Source organism: Equus przewalskii, chromosome 7 (assembly GCF_037783145.1).
Source record: "Equus przewalskii isolate Varuska chromosome 7, EquPr2, whole genome shotgun sequence".
Classification (NCBI taxonomy): domain Eukaryota; kingdom Metazoa; phylum Chordata; class Mammalia; order Perissodactyla; family Equidae; genus Equus; species Equus przewalskii.
The window spans coordinates 22,396,285-22,416,237 of record NC_091837.1 but is presented as its reverse complement, the minus strand read 5'-3'; the positions used below and the strand labels follow the sequence as shown (position 1 = coordinate 22,416,237).

Here is a 19,953-nt window from a genome sequence, read left to right as displayed (position 1 = left end):
CTGGTAAAATTCGCGGACTCTCGAGATTAAGAGAAATCGGATGTATTTCAGGCAGAAAGAACACAGCTCCAGTGAGAAAAAAATCTGACTGTCATCAGACTTTTCCTTGGCAGCCCTGGGGAGCGAGGAGTCAGAGGACAGAGGGCTGGGGGCCCCAAGGTATCGATCCCCTGCCAGATCCAGGACCGGAGGGTGTTTGCTTCTCATTTTCCTCAGGGCGGCCTCGTGTGGCAGCTCAGGGTTTTGGAATCGGATAAACCGAGGTTTGAATCCAGGCTCGCTGTGTGGCCTTGGGCAGGTTTCTCTCTCTGAGTCTCGGTTTCCCCATCTGTAGAATGGGGAGAATACAGCACTCGCCTCGTAGGGCTGTCACGAGGGTGAAGTCGGACCGTGCGCCGCGAGCTCTCGAGAAAGCGTAGCCGCCGTGGCTGGTTGGGGTGCCTGACTGTCAGACCTGGGAGCCCCGACTTGAGGCGGGGACATTTCTAGCCTTTTCTCAGGCCTGGAAAACGTGCTGTAACCCGGTGGATGGGGATCCTCGAGGGGCACAGTCCTCTCCTCTGCCCATCTGGGGGCTTGCCGGGGAGCACCTCTGGGTCACGGCCTCCGCCTGAACGTGGACCCAGCGCCTTTGCCCAGGCAGACTGTGCTTTCTGTGGGGAGAAGGGGGCTTGGAATGAGGGGGACAGTCAGGAGGCTTGGGGTGCCTATAAGCTGAGGATTCTGCTTGGCTGACCTGTGCTCCTAAAGTAAACGTGAACATTTTAAATTTTAAAACACTATATGGATGAGCAGGCAAGTGAATCTGTGGGGTCGGCAGGGTTAGCAAAAGCAAGATACAGAATGTCCAGTTAAATTGGAATTTGAGGCGCCCACGAGTGGTTGGGGCCCTTTGGGGCAGCGGCGGCACAGTGTGTGGGGTTGGGGGAGATCTGACCGGCCGTACTTTCATGACCTGTGACCTGCTCTGTCTGCGCGTTGCTTGTCCATAAAAAGTCAAATGAACATACAACATGGATGGATACGTTCTTACTATAAAACGGTTCGAAACGTTACAGAAGTATTTTGACTAAAAAGCGTTCTTTCTGTCTTGGAGGCCAAATGCTCCCCAGAGGGGGCGACGGCCTTTGCGGTTTGCTGTGAAGGCTCTCCCACATTTTTTTAGTTCTTTGCTTTTTTTGGTTGAGGTCTAGCTGCAGTACAGTGTAGGTCTCTAAGGGGCCCCGTGTGGTGTTTTTACGTGTGTCCTCACCCTGTCGCCACCCGAGTCGAGGCAGAGACGTTCCAGCTTCCGGAGCTTTCCCAGGTGCCCCGCCCCGTCAACACCCCTAAAAGTAACTGTTTTTTTACTTCTGGCATCCTAAATCAGTCTAGCCGTTCCAAAAGTTTAGCAAATTCCTTCCAAACTTTTTTTAGAATTTTAGAATTTACAGAAAAGTCGCGGAGTTACCATGTTCCACCCCCCCCCCCACCTCTTCTCCTAATGTGACATCTTGCATTTCCTGGGGACGTTGGTGAAAGTAGGAAACTGACGTCGGTACCTTCCTTCTGACTAAACTCCTGACTTTGTGTGGATTTCACTGGTTTTCCCACTATCGTCCTCGTTTCTGTTCCAGGATCTGGTCCAGGAGCCCACGTTGTACTGCTCCCCTTCTCTCGCTCTCTCAGTCTGTCTCTGATTTGCAAACACAAAGGTACACCTTTCACATGAATATCACACCACACATACGTACGTGCACATACAAATTCACTTATTCATGTTAATGGGATCATCACACACACACACACACACACACACATGGTCACCTGGGCCTTTTGGCTCCACGATGCGCCCTGCAGACCTTTCAAGAAGTGCCAGCTCCCGCCTCCCCGAGCATGGAAGCATGCCCTCCCACCTGTGGCCGAGCGCGAAGCCGGTGGTGGAGCCAGGTCACGCACTTCTGCACTGGCACCACCAGCCAGAACAGGGTGCCAAGAACAAAACAAAGAAAAACCCAACAAACTTTTTTTGGAAAGGATTAGCTATATTTTAAAAGAGGATTTAAAGAGTCACCAGGGGAAAATCAGAACCGAGTGGGATATTCTGAGCGACTTTGGCCATTTCCTCCTGTTTTTACCTCGCGTTGCGTGTGTGAGGCGGTGGGAGCCAGCGGCTTTTCGGTTTTCGAGCCTTTTAGAGGTTTTGATCCAGCTCCGGCTGGCGGGGTTTTTTAATTCATTTCGTTTACAGGCGCTTTTTCCTCTTTAGCTCCCAGAATTCAAGTCGAGGTCATCGTACCCCACCTTGTAAGGTAAAAGGAAACCTGTCTCTACACAGTTGTTTCGTAAAGCTCTTCAGCAGATCAAATGAGCGCGTGTATTAATATCAGCAAGTTAAAGAGTTAACCTAGTAAAATACAATATTTGGGACAGAACCTGGCACAGGAAAGTGCCACATAAGTGCCACTATGATACCACGGGAGGCTGCCGGCTTAGCGGGTTAGCTGGCCTGGGGGGAATGCCCCTCTAAGGGGTGGTGAAGTCAGCCGTCTCCCCAGAGACAGAGGCACGCCAGGCCCTGCCAGCCCAGAGCGGGGCGGCTGATGGGCCCTGTCACCAAGTGATAGCGCCTATCTCCCCGTGTCAGGGCCCCCAGGCGTCAGCGAGAGCCGCCAAGCGGGCAAGGCGGCTTCTCCAGCGAGTCAGCCTCCGGTGGGCCAGGCCTGGTGCCTGGCAGAGGCAGGTCAGCCACCTCGATGGGGCACCCGCCGTGGACCGGGGTCAGTGTGGGCAAGCAGCACCAGAAAACCGTGCCTCGGTTTCCCCATCCGTGAAATGGGGGCGATAGCGGTCCCTCCTTCAAAGCATTCTTGTGAGGTTTGAATGGGTTAAGGGATGCTCGTCAAATGCCGGAACACCGCTGGGCCCACGGCGAGGGGTCGGTACACGTCAGCTCTTGAGGCAGAGAGCCTGCCGTCACCCGTGTCCGGGGAGATGGGGTAAAAGAGGAGTGTGTCAAATGTGAACTCGTCACCCCGCTCTCCCCTCCCAGGCCTCATTCTGTGAGTGACTTCAACGCTCTCTCAGGCTCCCAGACCAGAGCCCTAAGCCATTTGATTCTGCCCCACTGGCAACAAAGTCTGTCTCTTCTCCCTCTAAAATGTCTTACAAATCCTTTTCCCCCAGTCTTCCCCAAGTCTGGCCGATCTCGATTGATTTGGGGCCTCTCCTCCCCTCCCTTTCCACCCCTGCCTTCCACATACCCCCACTTCAAATACTTTCCCCCGTGCCCAGCTCTGATGATGACCCACACATATCTCAGAGCTCTCAATGGCTCCCTACTACTTCAGGAGGAAATCTTCCCCTCCTTGGCCCAACAGTTAAGATCTTTTACCACTTGACCCTAACCTACCAGAATGGTACAGTAATTGAAAGCTGGGTTCCAGGTCAGCTCCTCCACATCCTTGACCATGGGGCCATGGACAAATGACTTAAGCACCCTAAACCTCAGATTCCTCACTTGATAAATGGGGGAAACAATAGTGCTGACCTTAGAAGATTGTTTTTAAGGTAAAACTAGATAATTGTGAGACTACTGATAGCACCTAACACTTATTGTGTGCTGACTCTGTGCCAAGAGCCGTCCACGTGGTGATGCACACAGTGGGTGTAAATGATTTTGCACGGTGCCAGGCACACTGTATGTGCACCATGAGTGCCCATGCATGTGTGTGCGCACCTGCATTTGGTTATATTGGTCACCTTTTCAGCCTCATTTCCTACGCCAGTCTCTCGCCCTCCAGGGCCCCTCACACAGAGCTCTGGGGGGACGATGATCTGTGGCCCTCGTTGATATGTTACGTGTGTCCAGTTGTCCCTGCCTCCAGCGACAGCTTCATGGTGGACGCACGGGCTGGCTGGGTGTGAGCGGGCCTGTGCTGGGTCCTGGAGGGGGCGATAAGCCTGTGTGGATCCTCAGGGGCGGGTAACAAGGCCTCGGGAAAGCAGGCAGGCCCACTGTGGCCACCACCTGGCCCCTGACAGCTCAACGTGAGGTCGCCAAAGAACTCGGGTCATCCTTGTCCCTCTTACCCAGAGCTCCCTGTGCGGCAGGGATGAGCTGAGCTGAACAAGCTGAGGCTTATTTTGTCCCCAGCAGCCCTGCAAGGAAGGCACGGGCATCAGACCCATTGCCCAGATGAGGAAACCGGGGCTCGGAGCAGCACGGTCCCCGCCCGGGGCCCCACGGCGGGTGTGAGCAGGTGCGACCCCAGAATGTCAGGCTCCACCACGCTTTTCCCGGCCCGCTGCTCCGGGGTCGGGGCTTGGGGAGGGGCTGGGGCCACAGCTCCCACCACCCTCGGGGAGCCCAGCCCCAGGCAGTCAGACAGCCCCGGGTGGCTTTTTCTCTCCGGGTATTTTTAGCCCTTGGTCGTCTGCCCCGCCTGTGTGGGGGACACAGGCTCCCAGACAATTCCATTTTTACCGTGCCCTTCAGATGCCCGCCGCCCGCGGGCTCAGCTGTCTTGGTGGCGTGCCTGGCGGTCCGGGGCATTGTTCCTCCCAGCGAGGCCCGGATGCCAGCGACAGCTGCTGCACGGCCCCCCACCCCCCACCCCCAGCTTTCCGCTCTCTCCTCTGCCCGCCCGCGGCCCCTTTGCTGAGACCTGGCCCCGGGATGGCCAAACATGTCACCAGTGCCTCACTCTGGAGCTGCGTGAAGGCCGCGCTCCCGGCTCATGAGTCATCGGCCCCGGGGCCTGGGGTGAAGGGTCTGTCAGCGGGTCCTCAGCTAACGCCACCTCGCAGGCGGCACGGCTCCGCCAGCCCAGCCACGGCCGTCCGGGCTCTGGTCCTGGAGCAGGAGTCTCTGCCTCGGCTCCGTTGACGGTCGGGTCAGCTCACCCTTTGCTGTGGGGCGGGGGCTGTCCTGGGGACTGTGGGACCATCAGCAGTGGAGGCCAGTAGCACCCCCGACCCCAAATTGTGACGACCACAGATGTCTCCAGACATTGCCACCTGTCCCCCCAGGAGGGGTGGGGTTATCCCTGGTTGAGAACGGCTGACCTAGAGAATTATTACGAGGAGGGGGTGGGTGCCCTGCCAGTGAGGATGGTTTCGGGGCGCTGAAGCCCACCGACCACCCTTGCGTCTCCTCTCGGGTCTCCTGGCCTGGCCCTGGGGAAGGAGGGAGGTCTGGGGTCCGAGCTGGGGCAGAAGCTGCCAGCCGGCCGACCAGGGTGGGCAGCTGGCTTGTTGTCACTGGGTCTCCCTTGCTCGGCTGTGAGATGGTCAGGTGAGAAGGGAGCTCCCGGCTGCTGCGGGGCCAGCTCAAGACAGTGACAAACAAAACGCAGCCTCGTTTTTGCTTCCAACCTCCTCCTGGACCCCTGGCCGGGGCAGTCTGTGCTGCCCTGGGGAGAAGTCACGACTTTCCGGCCCACATTTAGGTGAAAGGCAGCCCCATGGTCCGTTAGCCCCAAATGCAGCCTGCTCAGTCTGCACAATGTCCGACCCCGAATGGCAACCGAACGTCAGACTTGCTCCCTGAGCTCCCGTCGTCGTCGGCAGGCCTGTAGGGAGGGCCGTCCTGTCCCACCCACGCCCTGTAGCCACGCCCTGGCTGACGCCAGCAGCCTCCCCCCTTCCTGCCCTCCACCCCTGCAGTCTGTTGCCATGTGGAAGCCAGAGGGACCTTTGCAAGAGAAGCAATCAGTCTTCACCACCCATGCTTGTAAATGGCTGCCCACTCTCTTGGGATGAAGGCTCTTCCATCTGTCGTGGCCCTCGTTCCCTCCCCTCTTTATCTAGATCAGGGTTTCTCAATGTCATCGTAGACAGCCCTAGAACCTTCTTTCTGCCTCAGGTCTCAGAGGACGTCTACAGAGGAGGAATAGCGGATACATGGCACACACACACTGCTCCCTCATCCAGCGCCCATGGCAGACATTGCTAGTCAATCCCAGCGCTCTCTCTTACTGAGCTCAGTTGGAGTGGGCAGGGGAGACGAGCGGACACCCGAGGACCTGACGTCATCTGCACTGTTGACATCCAGCCTACGTGATTCTTCAGTGTGGGGCTGACCTGGGCCTTGAGCATGTGGAGCAGCGTCCGTCGCCTCTTCCCACTAGATGCCACCCAGTCACGACAATCAAAGATGTCCCCAGACATTACTGCCTATCCCCTGGGGGACAAAATCATCCCCCTTTGGGACGCACTGGTCTGGCTGCCTCTGTCAGCATTCCCCGTGCTCCAGATGGAGGTCTCCAGCTCAGAGCTCCTTGCTGCCTCCTCACCGCGGCTGCATTTCCCATGTATCCGGCTGACTGTTTGATGAGCCTCTGACCCCCCGCTTGGGCTGTGGCTCCACAGGGTGGAGACGCGCCCGCCGTCCTCACCGTTGCTCCCCCAGTACCCAGCACAGCGCCTGGCACATAGGAGGCACGCGATAAATGTTTGTTGAATGACTGAATGAGGCTCTGTCGCAGTGTTCACTGCATCCTGCCTACCATCTTGTTAGTCTGGCTCTTCTTCTAGAACCTTCCAGGACAGAGGCCAGGATTGTTTCATCTTCCAGGGCCCTCAGTCCTGGCACCCAGGTGATCGCCACAGTGAGTTCAGAAGGGCCTGAGGAAGGTCCCCAAGCGAGTCCAGGACACATGTCGGGAATGCCTGGGCTCCCTCCCTGTGTCCCCGGAGGCTGAAGTTGCTGGTCCTCACCACCCTGCCTGTCCAAGGCCTCGGGCCAGCTGGGCCCCGTCTGGCTAAGAGAACATCAGGGTTACAGGCTGCAGAGGAATCTTCCTGAGTTGACTGCGGACATCACTCTTTAGCCCCTCTCCCAGCCACATCTGAGAGGTCAAGTATGTCTGCTTGTCTCCCCTGCCCACTCCAACTGAGCACGCCGTCCTGGCTCAGTAAGAGAGAGCGCTGGGATTGATTAGCAATGTCTGCCGTGGGCACTGGATTAGGGGGCAGTGTGTGCGTGCCATCTATCTGCTATTCCTCCTTTGTAGGCGTCCTCTGAGACCTGAGGCAGAAAGAAGGTTCTAGGGCTGTGTGTGGCAAGGAGGACAGGAGAGGATTCGGGGGTTGGGACACACAATGGAGCAGTTCCATTTCCCCCGGAAAAGCCAGACAGAAAAAGCTAAGCCAGCCCTGCTCTCCTGGGTGACTTTGTGCGAGGGAACAGGAGCTCGAGGGATTAAGGGGAAGGGTGTACTAATACTCCTGTATCCCGACCCGGGGCCAGGGCATTTAACAAAAGACAAAAATAGACAGGAGGAATGGAAAAGACAAAGAGGGATGGATCCCAGAATCCGCCCTGGAATGAAGGTGCGAGGCCAGCGAGGGCCTCGGAGGTGAGTCATGGTTTGACAAGGGAAACAGGCCCCAGGGGAAGGAGAGGTTCTGCTGGGCCGGTGCCCGGGGCCTGTGGGGGGGGTGGGGAGCAAGCGAGTATTAACACAAGCGGAGAAAGGCTGAAGTCAGTTCAGACCGAGAGCCGGGACCCCTGGATCAGTGACGACATGCAGGGGACGGGAAACCAGAGCAGCTGCTTAGACAATGGGGGTGGTTTTCCTCTCATAACAAGGAGTTCCCGGATAGGTAGTTCCGGGGTCGGTCAGCAGCTGGACATGACCCGGGACCGTGGTGTTGTTTCTGCAATTCTGGTGACTTCCCTTCACGCTCCCAGGCTGGCGGCCACGGGTCCAAGTCACCTGTGGTCTCACCTCCCCGTTCAGAGACGGGGGTGGTGGGGGGTTCTTTGCGCACGTCTGCTTCTTGTCAGGGAGGCAAATGTCTTCCCCAGAGGCCCCAGGACACTCTGCACACGTTTCATTGGCCAGAACAAGGTAAGGTGCCCGTGTCTCAACTCCGTCTGGCCTGCCTGCCTTGAGACCGAAGGCCGAATCCTGGACCCAGCCAGGGTCAGCGAGCAAGAAAAAAGACAGCCGATGGATTTGTGGCGGGAGATCAGTAGCGTCTGCTCAGCTCCGCCCCGAGTGTTGCTGCCGTAATATTTCCCCCAGATAGAAGTGGAACGCAGCCGGTCCTGCAGCCAAGAGAGGGAGTCTCTTAGAGTCCTCAGCTGCAGGACTTCTCAGAGCCTTTAACAACAGTTAGCACTTACTGAGCATGGACTGCTTGCCAGGCACTGTATCCACTGCTGTCTTTCTAATAGCTCCCTAGTTCCTACAGTCACTCCACTGACAGAGGAGGTGGGGACTGAAGAGGAGGGCAAAGTCAGGATTTGAACCCAGGATTCTGCTTCTAGACCACCGTGCTTTACTGTATCCCGCGGAGGGAACGTTGATCAAAGTGGACAAATTACTCCTCTCCGGGGAGATGCTTCGCCAAGGCTGAAAGCCTGGAAATTTCCTCCCCCGGCCCCTGGCTATGGGAAAACTCAAATTTAAATATCATGTCCGGGTGTGGACGTCCCCAAGTTGAAGTCCACCTGTTTCTCTTCTTCACACCAGCCTGCTCCTCCCCTCGGAACACCTGCTGCAGTTTGACTGGCTTCTGAGGTCACCTGTGCGTTAGCGTCCGCCTCCCCCGCCAGCATACCTGCTTCCGGACGGCTGGGAATTGTGTCTGTCTGTCACTGCTGCGTCCGCAGCACCGAGACCCGAGCCTGGCAGACGGGAGCTGCTCCCAAGAGTCACTGAACAGAGTTGCCGTGGCCCATCCATTTCCTCTTTCTCTAACTGAACTTGCACATTCCTTTAAAAGTCTGGGTAAAAACTAGGTTTGGAATTCTCATTTTGTGGGGTGAGTTGGATAAAGAAGACATGCTAAACACAAAACCCCAGAAAAACCGTGGACTTGAAGCTCCCCCCAGGGAAGCCAGGAAAGATGCCTGGAGCCGCGGCAGACCGTCGGTCAAGGTCAGTCTCGGCCACATCTCTCAGCAGGAGAAATCCATCCAGCGCGAGGGGAGCTCTGGCCGAATCAGGCCCCGTTTCCTTCTCAGCACCTCTTCCAGCCTGAAAAAGGCCCCAAAGACCTAACTGGCTGCCCAGAGAAAAGCACGGGCGCCTAACCCCCGACACAGCCTTTGCACCTGGTGCCTCTCCACGCGCCCAGGGTGATGGTTTGAAGGCACCTGCGGCGGCCGCGCGGCGCTGCAGTTCCCGGACCTCCCGGCAGGGGGGGGCCGCGCGCCAGGGCTCGGCCGCCGCACTGCTCGCCGCACCTGCTCGCCCGCACCTGCTCGCCCGCACCTGCGGGCCGGAGGCTGGAGGATGCCGGCCGTCCTCGCTCCCGCCTGCCCCTCCTGGCCGCCAGCTCCGTCTCATCCCTGCCACTTCCGAACATCAGAAGGGCGGGGACAAACGTCTTCCCAAAGGAAAACCATTTGCGTAGTTCCATTGCATTCATTCGTTCATTCATTCATTCCCCAAACGTTTACTGAGCTGCTGCTGTGTGTCCCGGACTCGGGGGCTCAAGAGGGAACAAAAGAGGCAAAGATTCTTGCCCTCCTGGAGCTGACCTTCTAGGGGGAGGGTGGAGATCGTGGATGATAAACATAAAAATGAGCCCATGACGTACGTATTAGGTTAGAAGTTGGTAAGTTCTTCTGTTGAATAAAAGAAGGAAATACAGCAAGATAAGAGCGGAGGGAGAGAGACAGAGGCTCCCGGGGAAAACGGCATTTAGCAAAGACTTGAAGAAGGTGCAGGACTATCCCGGGTGGAGAGAACTCTCAGGGCAAAGGCCTCGAGGAGGCGGGGCCGTGCTGGCGCGTGAGTTAGTTTTTAGTTTTAAAAGTGCAAAGGCATATCCACTTATTGCGGAAAATTAGACATTGAAAAGAAAATCGCTTGTAAGCCCTCTACGCAGAAATAACAACTGCTAACATGTCTGTGTGTTTTCCTGTGGTCTATTCTTAAGCATCCACGTGTACAAACACACATGCATAGACATAGTCTTTTTTTTTTTTTTTACAAGATGGAGGTCATTCCATACATACAGTTTCATAATCACTTATTTGCTTAATAATATAACACGGAGGTCATTCCATGTCAGTAAATACTGATCCACACCATCACTGTAACAGCTGTAGAATGCCCCGTCGTGTGGATGGCCCATATTTTAGTCAACCGTGTGCCCTTTTAATGGGCATTTGGGCTGTTTTTCTCAATTATAAAGGGCGACGCAGCCGCCATTCTTGTAAGGTTTTTACGTGGCCCAAGTATCCAGTTATTTCCTTAGGATGCACTTCTATAAGCGGGAGTGTTGGACCGAAGGTCGTGCCCCCTTTGAAAGCGTCCCTGTGTAAGCCCTGTGTGTTTCTCTGGGGGGCTCTGGGGGCTTCCAGGAGCCTGCAGGGCCTGAGGACATGCTCCTTGGAGCGAAATTGCCTTTTCTGGAGAGAAATAAATACCCTACCGGAGGGCTTGTCTCCAAAGGCTGGCCATATGGGTAATTTTTATTTTAATTTTCTTCTTTATGCATTTCTATATTAAATTTTTTCTATATTGGGCATGCATTGCTTTTTATATTAATTTTTCTCACAAAAGCAGCGTTGGCTTTTTATAAAAACCAAACACAAGAGAAAAATGTAAAGTAGAAACGAAAAGTCCACATCCCCCCAGAAGTTCCCACAGTCGATTTTGGGTGTCCAGCTCTGAGACGTGGTCCAGCCCCGTCCACACTTCTGATTTTACTGACACCTCTCTCTCCCCATGCTCACTCTGCTCCAGCCATGCCGGCCTTCTTGCTGTTCTGCACACATCCCAAGCTCATTTGGCCTCAGGGCCTTTGCACCTGCTATTCTGCTACCTGGAGCCCTTCTCCCAGCTCTTCACACAATTGGGCTCTTTGTTATCTCTCATGTCTCAGCCCAAATGTCCCCTCCTGAGAGAGGGCTCCCCTGGCCACCGGGAGTAAAGAGGTCCTCCTCTCAGTTTACCACATTGTCCTGCGTTGCCTTCTTCTCAGCACGTACCGCAATCTGAATAGATCTGTTCTCATTTGCTTCCTTATATTCTGTCTCCCGTGTAGACTAGAAGCCAGCCTGTCTGTCTGTCTTGTCTGCCACTGTACGGTGGCTGGCACACAGTAGGTGTTCCATCAGCACGTATGAATGTTGTCGAATGGACGGACGGACAGAAACATGCATGGACTTAACAACCAAATGGCGAACTCTTCCAACCCAACTGCAAAGGGACAAATAACCTAGTTAAAAAAATGGGCAAAAGACTTGAACAGACATTTCTCCAAAGAAGATATACAAACGGCCAGCAAGCACGTGAAAAGATGCTCAGTGTCATTAGCCATTAGGGAAATGCCAATCAAAACTATAATGAGATACTGCTTTATGCTCATTAGGAGGGCTATAAAAAAACCCCAGAAAACAAAAAGTGTTGGCGAGGATGTGGAGAAATGGTCCTTGCACGTTGTGGAGGGAATGTACGATGGTGCGGTCGCCCTGGACAACGGTTTGGCATTTCCTCAGAAAGCTAAGCACAGGGTTACTCTGTGACCCAGCAGTTCCATCCGAGATGCAGACCCCAAAGAACTGAACACAGGGACTCGGACAAGAGCTTGTGCACTGGTGGTCACAGCAGTGTTATTCACAATAGCCAAAAGGTGGGAACAACGCGCGTGCCCATCCACTGATAGACAGACAAACGGAACGTACTGTTCCCAGACCGTGCGATATTAGTTAGCTAGAAGAAGAACGGGGTGCTGACACCTGCTGCAACGTGGAGCAACTTCGAAAACGATGCCGAGTGAAAGAAGCCAGACACAAAAGGCCACATAGTGTCTGATTCCTTTCATATGAAATGTCCAGAGCCGGTTAATCCACAGAGACAGAAAACAGATCAGTGGTCGACAGGGGCTGGGGGCGGGGGGTGGGGACTGACCCTTTAATGGGTGTGGGGTTTCCTTTCAGGCTGGTGGAAATGTTCTGGAACTAGACAGAGGTGGTGGTTGCATAACACCGTGAATGTACTAAATGCTACTGAACTTTTCTCTTTAAAATGGTTAATTTTATGTTTTGTGAATTTTACCTCACTAAAAAAAGAACACTGTCATAACAATCAGTCAATCAATCAAACTGAGACCATGTTCCACATTTTAAAAGTCAAATGGGCTCATTTAAAGCGCGTGTCTGCTCTTGCCTTCCTCCCTTGGCCGTGTGTCCTAAACGCTCTTCTCTAAGCCGCCGCCTTGTTCTTCGCGATGGCTGCAGAGGTCACGTGAGCTATTGATCCGATGCCCTGTGGAGGGACAGCTGGGCTGTTTTGCCGTTATAAACAGTGACGCATGGGACATCTCCGAGCTCTGGTCTGTGGCCTCTCGAGGGCGGGGTCCCACTGAGCAGCACCGGGAAGGCGTGCAGACTTCAGCAGCCCCCTCTCTGCGTTCCCTCCGTGCTTCACTTTAGGGCCGTTCAGGAAGGGGGGACAAAAGGAAGTAACAAACCAGAGGACGGTGTGAGATGGGAGGCAGAGGGAGCGGAGGGGCGGAGCAGAAGGTGGCCCCAGCAGGGGCCCGGGAGACAGGCAGCCTGGGCTGGAGGCTTATCACCTCTTATCACCTCCCAGCTGCAAGGCTACAGCCAGCTCACCTAGCCTCTTGGAGCCTCAGTTTCCTCATCTGTCAAATGGGTACAATCACAGTCCCCACCTCACGGCACTGTGACGATTAGGTGAGCAGTGTCTGCAAGGGCACGGCACACAGCTGGGCACATGGTAGTTTCTGTGGGAGTAGTGGCTAATATAATCCTTGATGGTGTTATTTCTATCATTGTTGCTATTTCACCTCTCTGAGTAGCGAGAGAGAAGTCCAACGTACCCATTTTACAGGTAGAGAAGTCGAAGGAAAAGGCCACCAGCCAGGTCACGTAACCCATAACCCACATGTGGTGAATTAGAACTCATTCAGGGGTGTGCCACGCTCCCCAGAGCCCCCACCTCCGCTTCTCTCGCAGCATCCTTCCTTGCCTCGACGAGATACCCCAGATATCCAGTATGAGAGCTGCCAGCCTTCCAGCATCCAGGGAACAGAGAGTCAGACTGCCCAGAGAAGGTTGGCATCTGGGGGCACTATTTGACCCTCTCTGCTCAGGCAGTCACGTGCCACCAGCTTGAGGTGAAGAGGCAATGGCCAGCGTGAAGCAGATGCTCCAGCAGGAGCCTGATGCCGTGGGAGGGCAGGGGACAGGGCCCCTGGGAGCCACATCCACTCCACTTACACCAGAAGAGGAGGACGTGAGGAGAGCCAGTGAGCGAGCGGGGCGGACAGGACTGGGACCCAGGCGCCTGCACCAGGCAGACCCCAGGCAAGGCGACTTTGGCCAAGACATCTCTAGGGTCTGCCAAGCCCTCAGCAGATGTTTCTTGATGCATTTTGAGATCCCCAGATAGAGAACAGCAGTTCGACTCACAGCAGTGGCTTCAGTTTCCAGCCAGGATCACATCTGTGCTTTTCTGTCATTGTGGGAAAAAACATCTTTCTAAAATTTTGGCTTACAGCCAAAAAAAAAAAGTTCGAAAATGCAGACAAGTATAAAGAAGAAAAAAAATCGTCTGCAGCTCCTCTGCCCAGAAACGGGCAGGGTTAACATTTCTTCTAGATTTCTGATATATTCAGACACATGCGCTCCCCGCCCCCACACTGTACATATTGCTTCTGATTCTGCATTTTTTACACTTAAAATATGTCATGAACACCTCTGCATGTCAATAAATATAGCAGAATGTCGTCCTTTTTAAAGGTTGCCCAGGCGCCCGTGGATGCACCATCTATTTACAAATCTCTTCCTGGACCTCTAGGCTGATTCAAATTTTTGCCTAATTCTGAGCCATTCTCGATCGCTACACTTGCGTCTTCTCTGACGACTTCTCTGGAATTAATTCCTAGTTTTGCAATTGTGAGGTCAAGGCACTTTTTAAAGAGATTTGATGCGTAGAACCAAACGGCCTTTCAGAAAGCTCGTTTACACGCTCACCCGCTGGCTGTGATGGCCTCTCCCAGCCTCCCCAGAACTGCTTACTTACTGGAGTTTATTTCCAAAGTGCTTTTTAGCCATTTCTCCTCCTTCTCTTCATCTTCATTCTTCTTATATTGCTTTTCGTATTTCTGTCATTTTCCCATCTAAAAAAACACAACCGTGGATAGATTACAATGACTTTTGCAAATATATTGCAAATATTTCTCCAGTTTCCTGTTCGTCTTTAACTTGTTCTATTTCATGTTTTATTGTGGTAAAATAGGCATAACGTAAAATTGACCATTTTTACCATTCTTAAGTGCATGGTTCAATGACATTAAGTACATTCACATTGTGCAGCGATCGCCACCTCCATCTGCAGAAAATTTTTGTCACCCCAAACTGAACCTGTACCCATACAAGAACCCCCATTCCTTCGTTCCCTCAGCCCCTCTAACCTCAATTCTCCTTTCTGTCTCTGTGAATTTAACCTCATGTAAGGAATCACGTGAGGAACCTCAGATAAGTGGATCAGACAGTATTTGTCCTTGTGCGACCATGACTTTCACAATAGCATGTCCTCCAGGCTCATCCGTGTTGCAGTGTGCGTCAGGATTCCCCTCCCTTAAGGCTGGACGATGCTTCCTTGTGTGCACGGACCGCGTCTGGTGTATCCGTTCCTCGGTCGATGAACACTTTGAGGCTTTTCCACCTCTCGGCTGCTGTGAATGATGCCGCTGTGAACACGGGTGTGCAAATGTCCACTCGAGGCCCCGCTGTCAGTTCTCTTGCGTGTGCGCCCCGAAGGGAGTGTCCTCAGCTTTTAACTCTGCCTTTGAACTTTGTTTACGACTCTTTTTCGCCTCCAGACGTTTTACATTTTAAAGGATTCATCTATTGGTCTTTTCTTATTGCTTTGGCTCTGGGGCCATTTCTAGACTATTTTTAAACACGTCTAGGTGAGGACTCTGTTTATTCATTAATGTATAACAAGCTGCCCCATAATTTGGTGGCTTGGAAAAGCAATGATCGTTTACTTTGTTCACGAATCAGCCATTTAGACCGGACTCAGTGGGGCCGGCTCGCCCTGCTCCCTGGGGCTTCAGCTCAGGCAGCTCAACGGGGGTGGGAAGACGCATGACGCATGGTGGCGTCTTGGTGCTAACTGGTGGCCAGGAGCTCAGCCCAGCGCTAGACCGTGGGTTCTCTTCCACGTGACTCTTCCAGGTCTGCCTGGGCCTCCTCACGGCGTGGTGACTGGGCTTCAAGAGAGAGCATCCCAAACACTCAGGGCAGAAGTGTATGGCATTTTTGTGACTCAGCCTCAGACGTCACACAGTGTCACCTCTGCTGCATTCCGTTGGTCCAGGCATCATAACGGCCAGCCCAAGTTCAGGGGGATGGGACACAGTTTCCACCTTGATGGAGGAGTTGCAAAGTTCCAGAAGAGCATATGGGATGGGAAATATTACTGCAGCCATTTCTGGAAAAGATAATCTTCCAAGTCTACTCTCTGGCCACAACAGTTCGCATCCCCCCTCATGCAAAATACACTCCTCCAAGACCCCCTAAAAGGTTTATCCCATTACAGGACCCGGCTCAGTCTCAAGACCCAGGATCTTGTCTAAATCAGGCCCACGTACAGACCAGGCTTCTCAGGTGCAACATCTTGGGTCCAGTTCCTTGAGTACCTTTCTTCTTGACCTGAACAGCTGTAAACTAAACAGCAAGCTGTCTGCCTCCCACACACAACAGACCATGGAGGGACAGGCATGGGAAAATTGGTACATTCACAACCTTTCAGAGAGGGGGACATGGGAGGCGTCCAGCAATCACTGGTCCAGAGCAATTCTGAATCCAGCTGGGCAAATGTTGGTAGGTGTTGCCAACTCCTTGATTAGGACTCAGCATTGCTCCCTGGATATGATTCTGAGCCATCCTTTTTCCATAAAATCTAGCTCGTGTTGGCAGCTGGGTGGTCTTCTCAGCTTGCTTCCCACCCATAGAAGGTTGGGGACCCAAAGGCCTCATTGCATTTTGTACTGTCTCTGTCCCTTTTTAGTCCCAGCTGGCACTGCTTCCACCAGAACAATTCTATTAAAAACGTTGTGGGTTTCCTATGAATCTTATTGAGGCTCATGCTGTTAAAGAAACGACAAAATAACAAATCTCTTCAAGATAAACCCTTCTCTACCTCAGGCTCCCATGGAGGCTACTGTGGAACAATGCCTTAAGATTCTCAGAAGCCTTACTGTCTGATGGAAAGTGTCTGTGAGCCACGGCCTTTGGATCCTGAGAGAAGACTGTGTCTACTGGGAATGTGCTATAAGGCACGGTCTTATGTCTGTCTGGAGTCTTAACAAAGGAACCGACAGTCCCACCTGGAGTCCGTATTTGATCTGAGGCTCTTTCTTCCTTCTTTCTTCCTTCCCTCCCTGTCTTTCCTCTTTTTTTCTTTGCTGCATCTCTCACCTCTTCTTTTACTAAGTCAAAGTTATTGAGGTACAATTTGTATAGAGTTAAATTTACTCTTTTTAGGGGGACAGTTCTGTAAGTTCTAACACGTGCACACAACTGAGAAACTAGCACTACAATTTAAGTATAGAGCATTTCTGTCACCCCAAAAGTCCCGTGCCCCTTCCCAGTCATTCGCATTACTGATCCCAGCCCCTGAAGTCTCCCCTTTGTTGTCTGTCCCTCTGGTTCTGCCTTTTCCAGCGTGCCATAGAAGGAAATCACACAGCACTGTGGTGAGCAGGGTTCCACTGCATGGAGAGCCCGTCATTTGTTTATTCGTTACCTGTTGATGGATATTTGGCAGTTACAAATAAAGCTGCTATGGGCATGGTGTACAGTCATTGTATGGATATATGTTTCATATTAGTTTCTTATAGTTGCTGTAACAAATTGCCACCAACGTAGTGGCTTAAACAACACAAATTTATTATTTTATAGTTCTGGGGGTCACAAGTCCAAAACGGTTTCAGTGGCTAAAACCAAGGGTCAGCACATTCATGTTCCTTCTGGAGGCTCTAGGACAGTCTGTTCCCTTGTCTTTTCCAGCTTCTAGAAACCGCTGAATTGTTTGGCTCCTGACCCTTTCCCCCATCAGAGGCTGCGACAGCCGGCCGCGTCTTCGCACGTGGCGTCACTCTGACACTGAGTCCTCTGCTTTGCTCTTTCTCTCACAGTGACCCTTGTGATGTCATTGGGCCCACCTGGATCATCCAGGACAAGCTCCCCATCTCCAGATCCTTAACTTAACCGCATCTGCAAAGTACCTCTCGCCGTGTAAGGTAACACGTTTACAGGTCTGGGGATCAGGACGTGGACACCTTCGGGGGCCGTCATTCTGCCTCCCACACCTCTCTCTTCTAAACACCTGGGAGCAGAACGGCTGGGTCACATGTCAGCTGTGTGTTTAACTTTTTAAGAAGCTGTCAAACTGTTTTCCAATGTGGTGGCACTATTTTACCCTCCCATCAGCGCTGTGTGAGAGTCCCAGGTCTCTCGCATCCTCCCAACACCGGGAACGGGCAGTATGTGAGGTTCCAAGGGCTGCAGCAACAAACTGCCACAAACTGGGGGACTTGAAACAGCGAAAATGTATTCCTTCTCGCTTCTGGAGGCCGGAAGTCTGGAACCACGGTGTCAGGAGGGCTGGGTCCTTCCGGGAGCTCTGAGGGAGAATGCCTCCGTGCCTTTTCCAGTTCCGGGTGGCCCCAGACATGCTGTGCCTTGTAGACGCATCACTCCAGTCGCGGTCTCTGTCTTCACATGGTGTTCGCCTCTCTGTGTCTTCACACGGCCTTCTAAGGACACCAGTGATTGGATTTGGGGCCTGTTTTAATCCAGTACGGACTTACTTTAACCAATTAACACCTGCAAAGACCTTATTTCCAAATAATGTCACATTCTGAGGTTTCAGTGGACACGAAATTTGAGGGATACTATTCAACTTGGTATAGTCACTCTTTTTTCTTTTTGGTGACGAAGATTGGCCCTGAGCTAACATCTGTTGCTAGTCTTCCTCTTTTTGCTTGAGGAAGATTGTGGCTGAGCTAACATCTGTGCCAATCTTCCTCTATTTTATGCGGGATACCACTGCAGCACAGCTTGATGAGCCATGCTAGGTCCATGCCTGGGATCTGAACCCGTGATCCCCAGGCCTCCAAAGTGGAGCACACAAACTTAACCACTACGCCACTGGGCCAGCCCCCATAGTGAATCTTTTTAATGTAGACATTCTAATAGGTATAGTGTGTCTCACCACGGTTTTAATTTGCATTTCCCTGACAACTAAGAGCTGAGCACCTGCTCACATGCTCATTTGCTATCTGTATATCTGCTTTGGTGAAATGTCTGTTCAAATCTTTTGCACATTTTACAATTGAGTTGTTTATTTTTCTTACTATTAAATTTTGAGAGTTCTTTATATATTGTGGATACAAGTCCTTTATCAGTTATGTGACTGCAAATATCTTCTCCCGGTCTGTGGCTTGTGTTTTCATTCTCTTAGCGCATTATTCAAAGAGTGGAAGCTTTAAGTTTTGATGAAGTCCAATTTACCAATTTTTTTATGCCTCATGCTTTTGGTGTTATATCTAAGTAACCTTTGCTTAATCCAACATCATAAAGATTTTCTCTTTCTTCGGGAGGCTTTACAGTTTTATATTTAGGTCTAGAAACATTTCGAGTGAATGTTTGCACATGGGCTGGGGTGTAGGAGGTCTGATCTCACCATTTCTCTTCAACATTGTGCTGGCAGTTACAGCCACTTCGATAAGGCAAGAAAAAGAAACAAAGGACATTGGATTGGAAAAGAACAAGTAAAATTTGCAGATGACATGATCATCTATGTAGAAAAATCTGATGGAATCTACCTAAAAAGCTACCAGAGCTAGTCAGTGAGTTTAGCAAGGTTGCAGGACACACGATGATTATATAAACATCAACTGCATTTCTATATACAGGCAATGAACAATGGGAATTAAAAAAAAAATACCGTTTATGCTAGCATCAAAAACAAGAAATATTTAAGGATAAATCTGACAAAAGACGTGCAAGACCTATAGACTGAAAACCATAATACACTGCTGAGGAGTTCGAGAAGACCTAAGTAAATGGGGCGGCATAGCTCATTCCCGGGTCAGAAGACTCAATGTTGTTGAGATGTCGATTCTCCTCAGATTGGACTGCAGGTTTAACGCAATCCTCATCAAAATCGCGGCAGGCTGGCTGTAGAAACTGACAAGCTGATTCCAAAATTCATCCGGAAATGCAGAGGACCTAAACTAGTCCAAAGAAGGTGGAAAAATCCTAACAAACTTGGAGAACTAGCATTGCCTGATTCCAGACATAAAGCGACGGTATCGACGGCCGTGTGGTATTGGTGTGAAGACAGCAAATAGATGAACAAAACAGAATAGCCGGCAGAAACAGACCCACACATCAGTGGGCAGCTGAATCTGACGACGGTGCAAAAGCGATTCAGTGGAGAAGAGACAGACTTTGGCCCGTTCTAAATTGGGTTGCTCATTTTATAATAAAATTGGATTTCTTTTTAAAATCGAGTTTTCAGAGTTTTTTTTATCTACTTATCCTGGATACTGATCCCTCCTAAGATATGTGTTTTGGAAATATTTTCTCCCAGTATGTAGCTTCTTGGCTTTTCGTTTTCCTAACTGTGTCTTTAAAAGAGCAGAAATTTCAGATCTTGGTGAAATCCAATTTACCTTTTTTTTTCTTTTTACGATCTGTGTTTTTGTGTCCGGTGTAAGAAATCTTTGCTTAACTCCGGTCACAAAGATTTTCTCCTGTGTCATCTCCTGGAAGTTTTATAGTTTTAGATGTTACATTTAAGGCTGTGATCCATTTCAAGTTAATTTTTGTATACAGTTAAGTCTGGGCTAAGGTTCTTTTTTTTTTTTTTTTTTTTGCATGCATGTGTGCAATTGTTACAGCACTATTTGTTGAAAAGACTATCCTTTCTTTATTGAATTGCCTTGGCACCTTGGTTGAAAATC

At 51.7% G+C, this 19,953-nt stretch overlaps 1 long non-coding RNA gene across 1 annotated transcript; it reads left to right on the top strand.

Annotated features, from left to right (window-relative positions):
• Positions 1 to 4,638: 4,638 nt before the first annotated feature.
• LOC139084737 (uncharacterized) lies at positions 4,639 to 19,496 on the top strand. The gene is made up of 2 exons (XR_011542411.1): positions 4,639 to 4,869; positions 17,119 to 19,496. It is a non-coding gene; the product is annotated as an uncharacterized lncRNA (long non-coding RNA).
• The last annotated feature ends 457 nt before the right edge of the window (positions 19,497 to 19,953 follow it).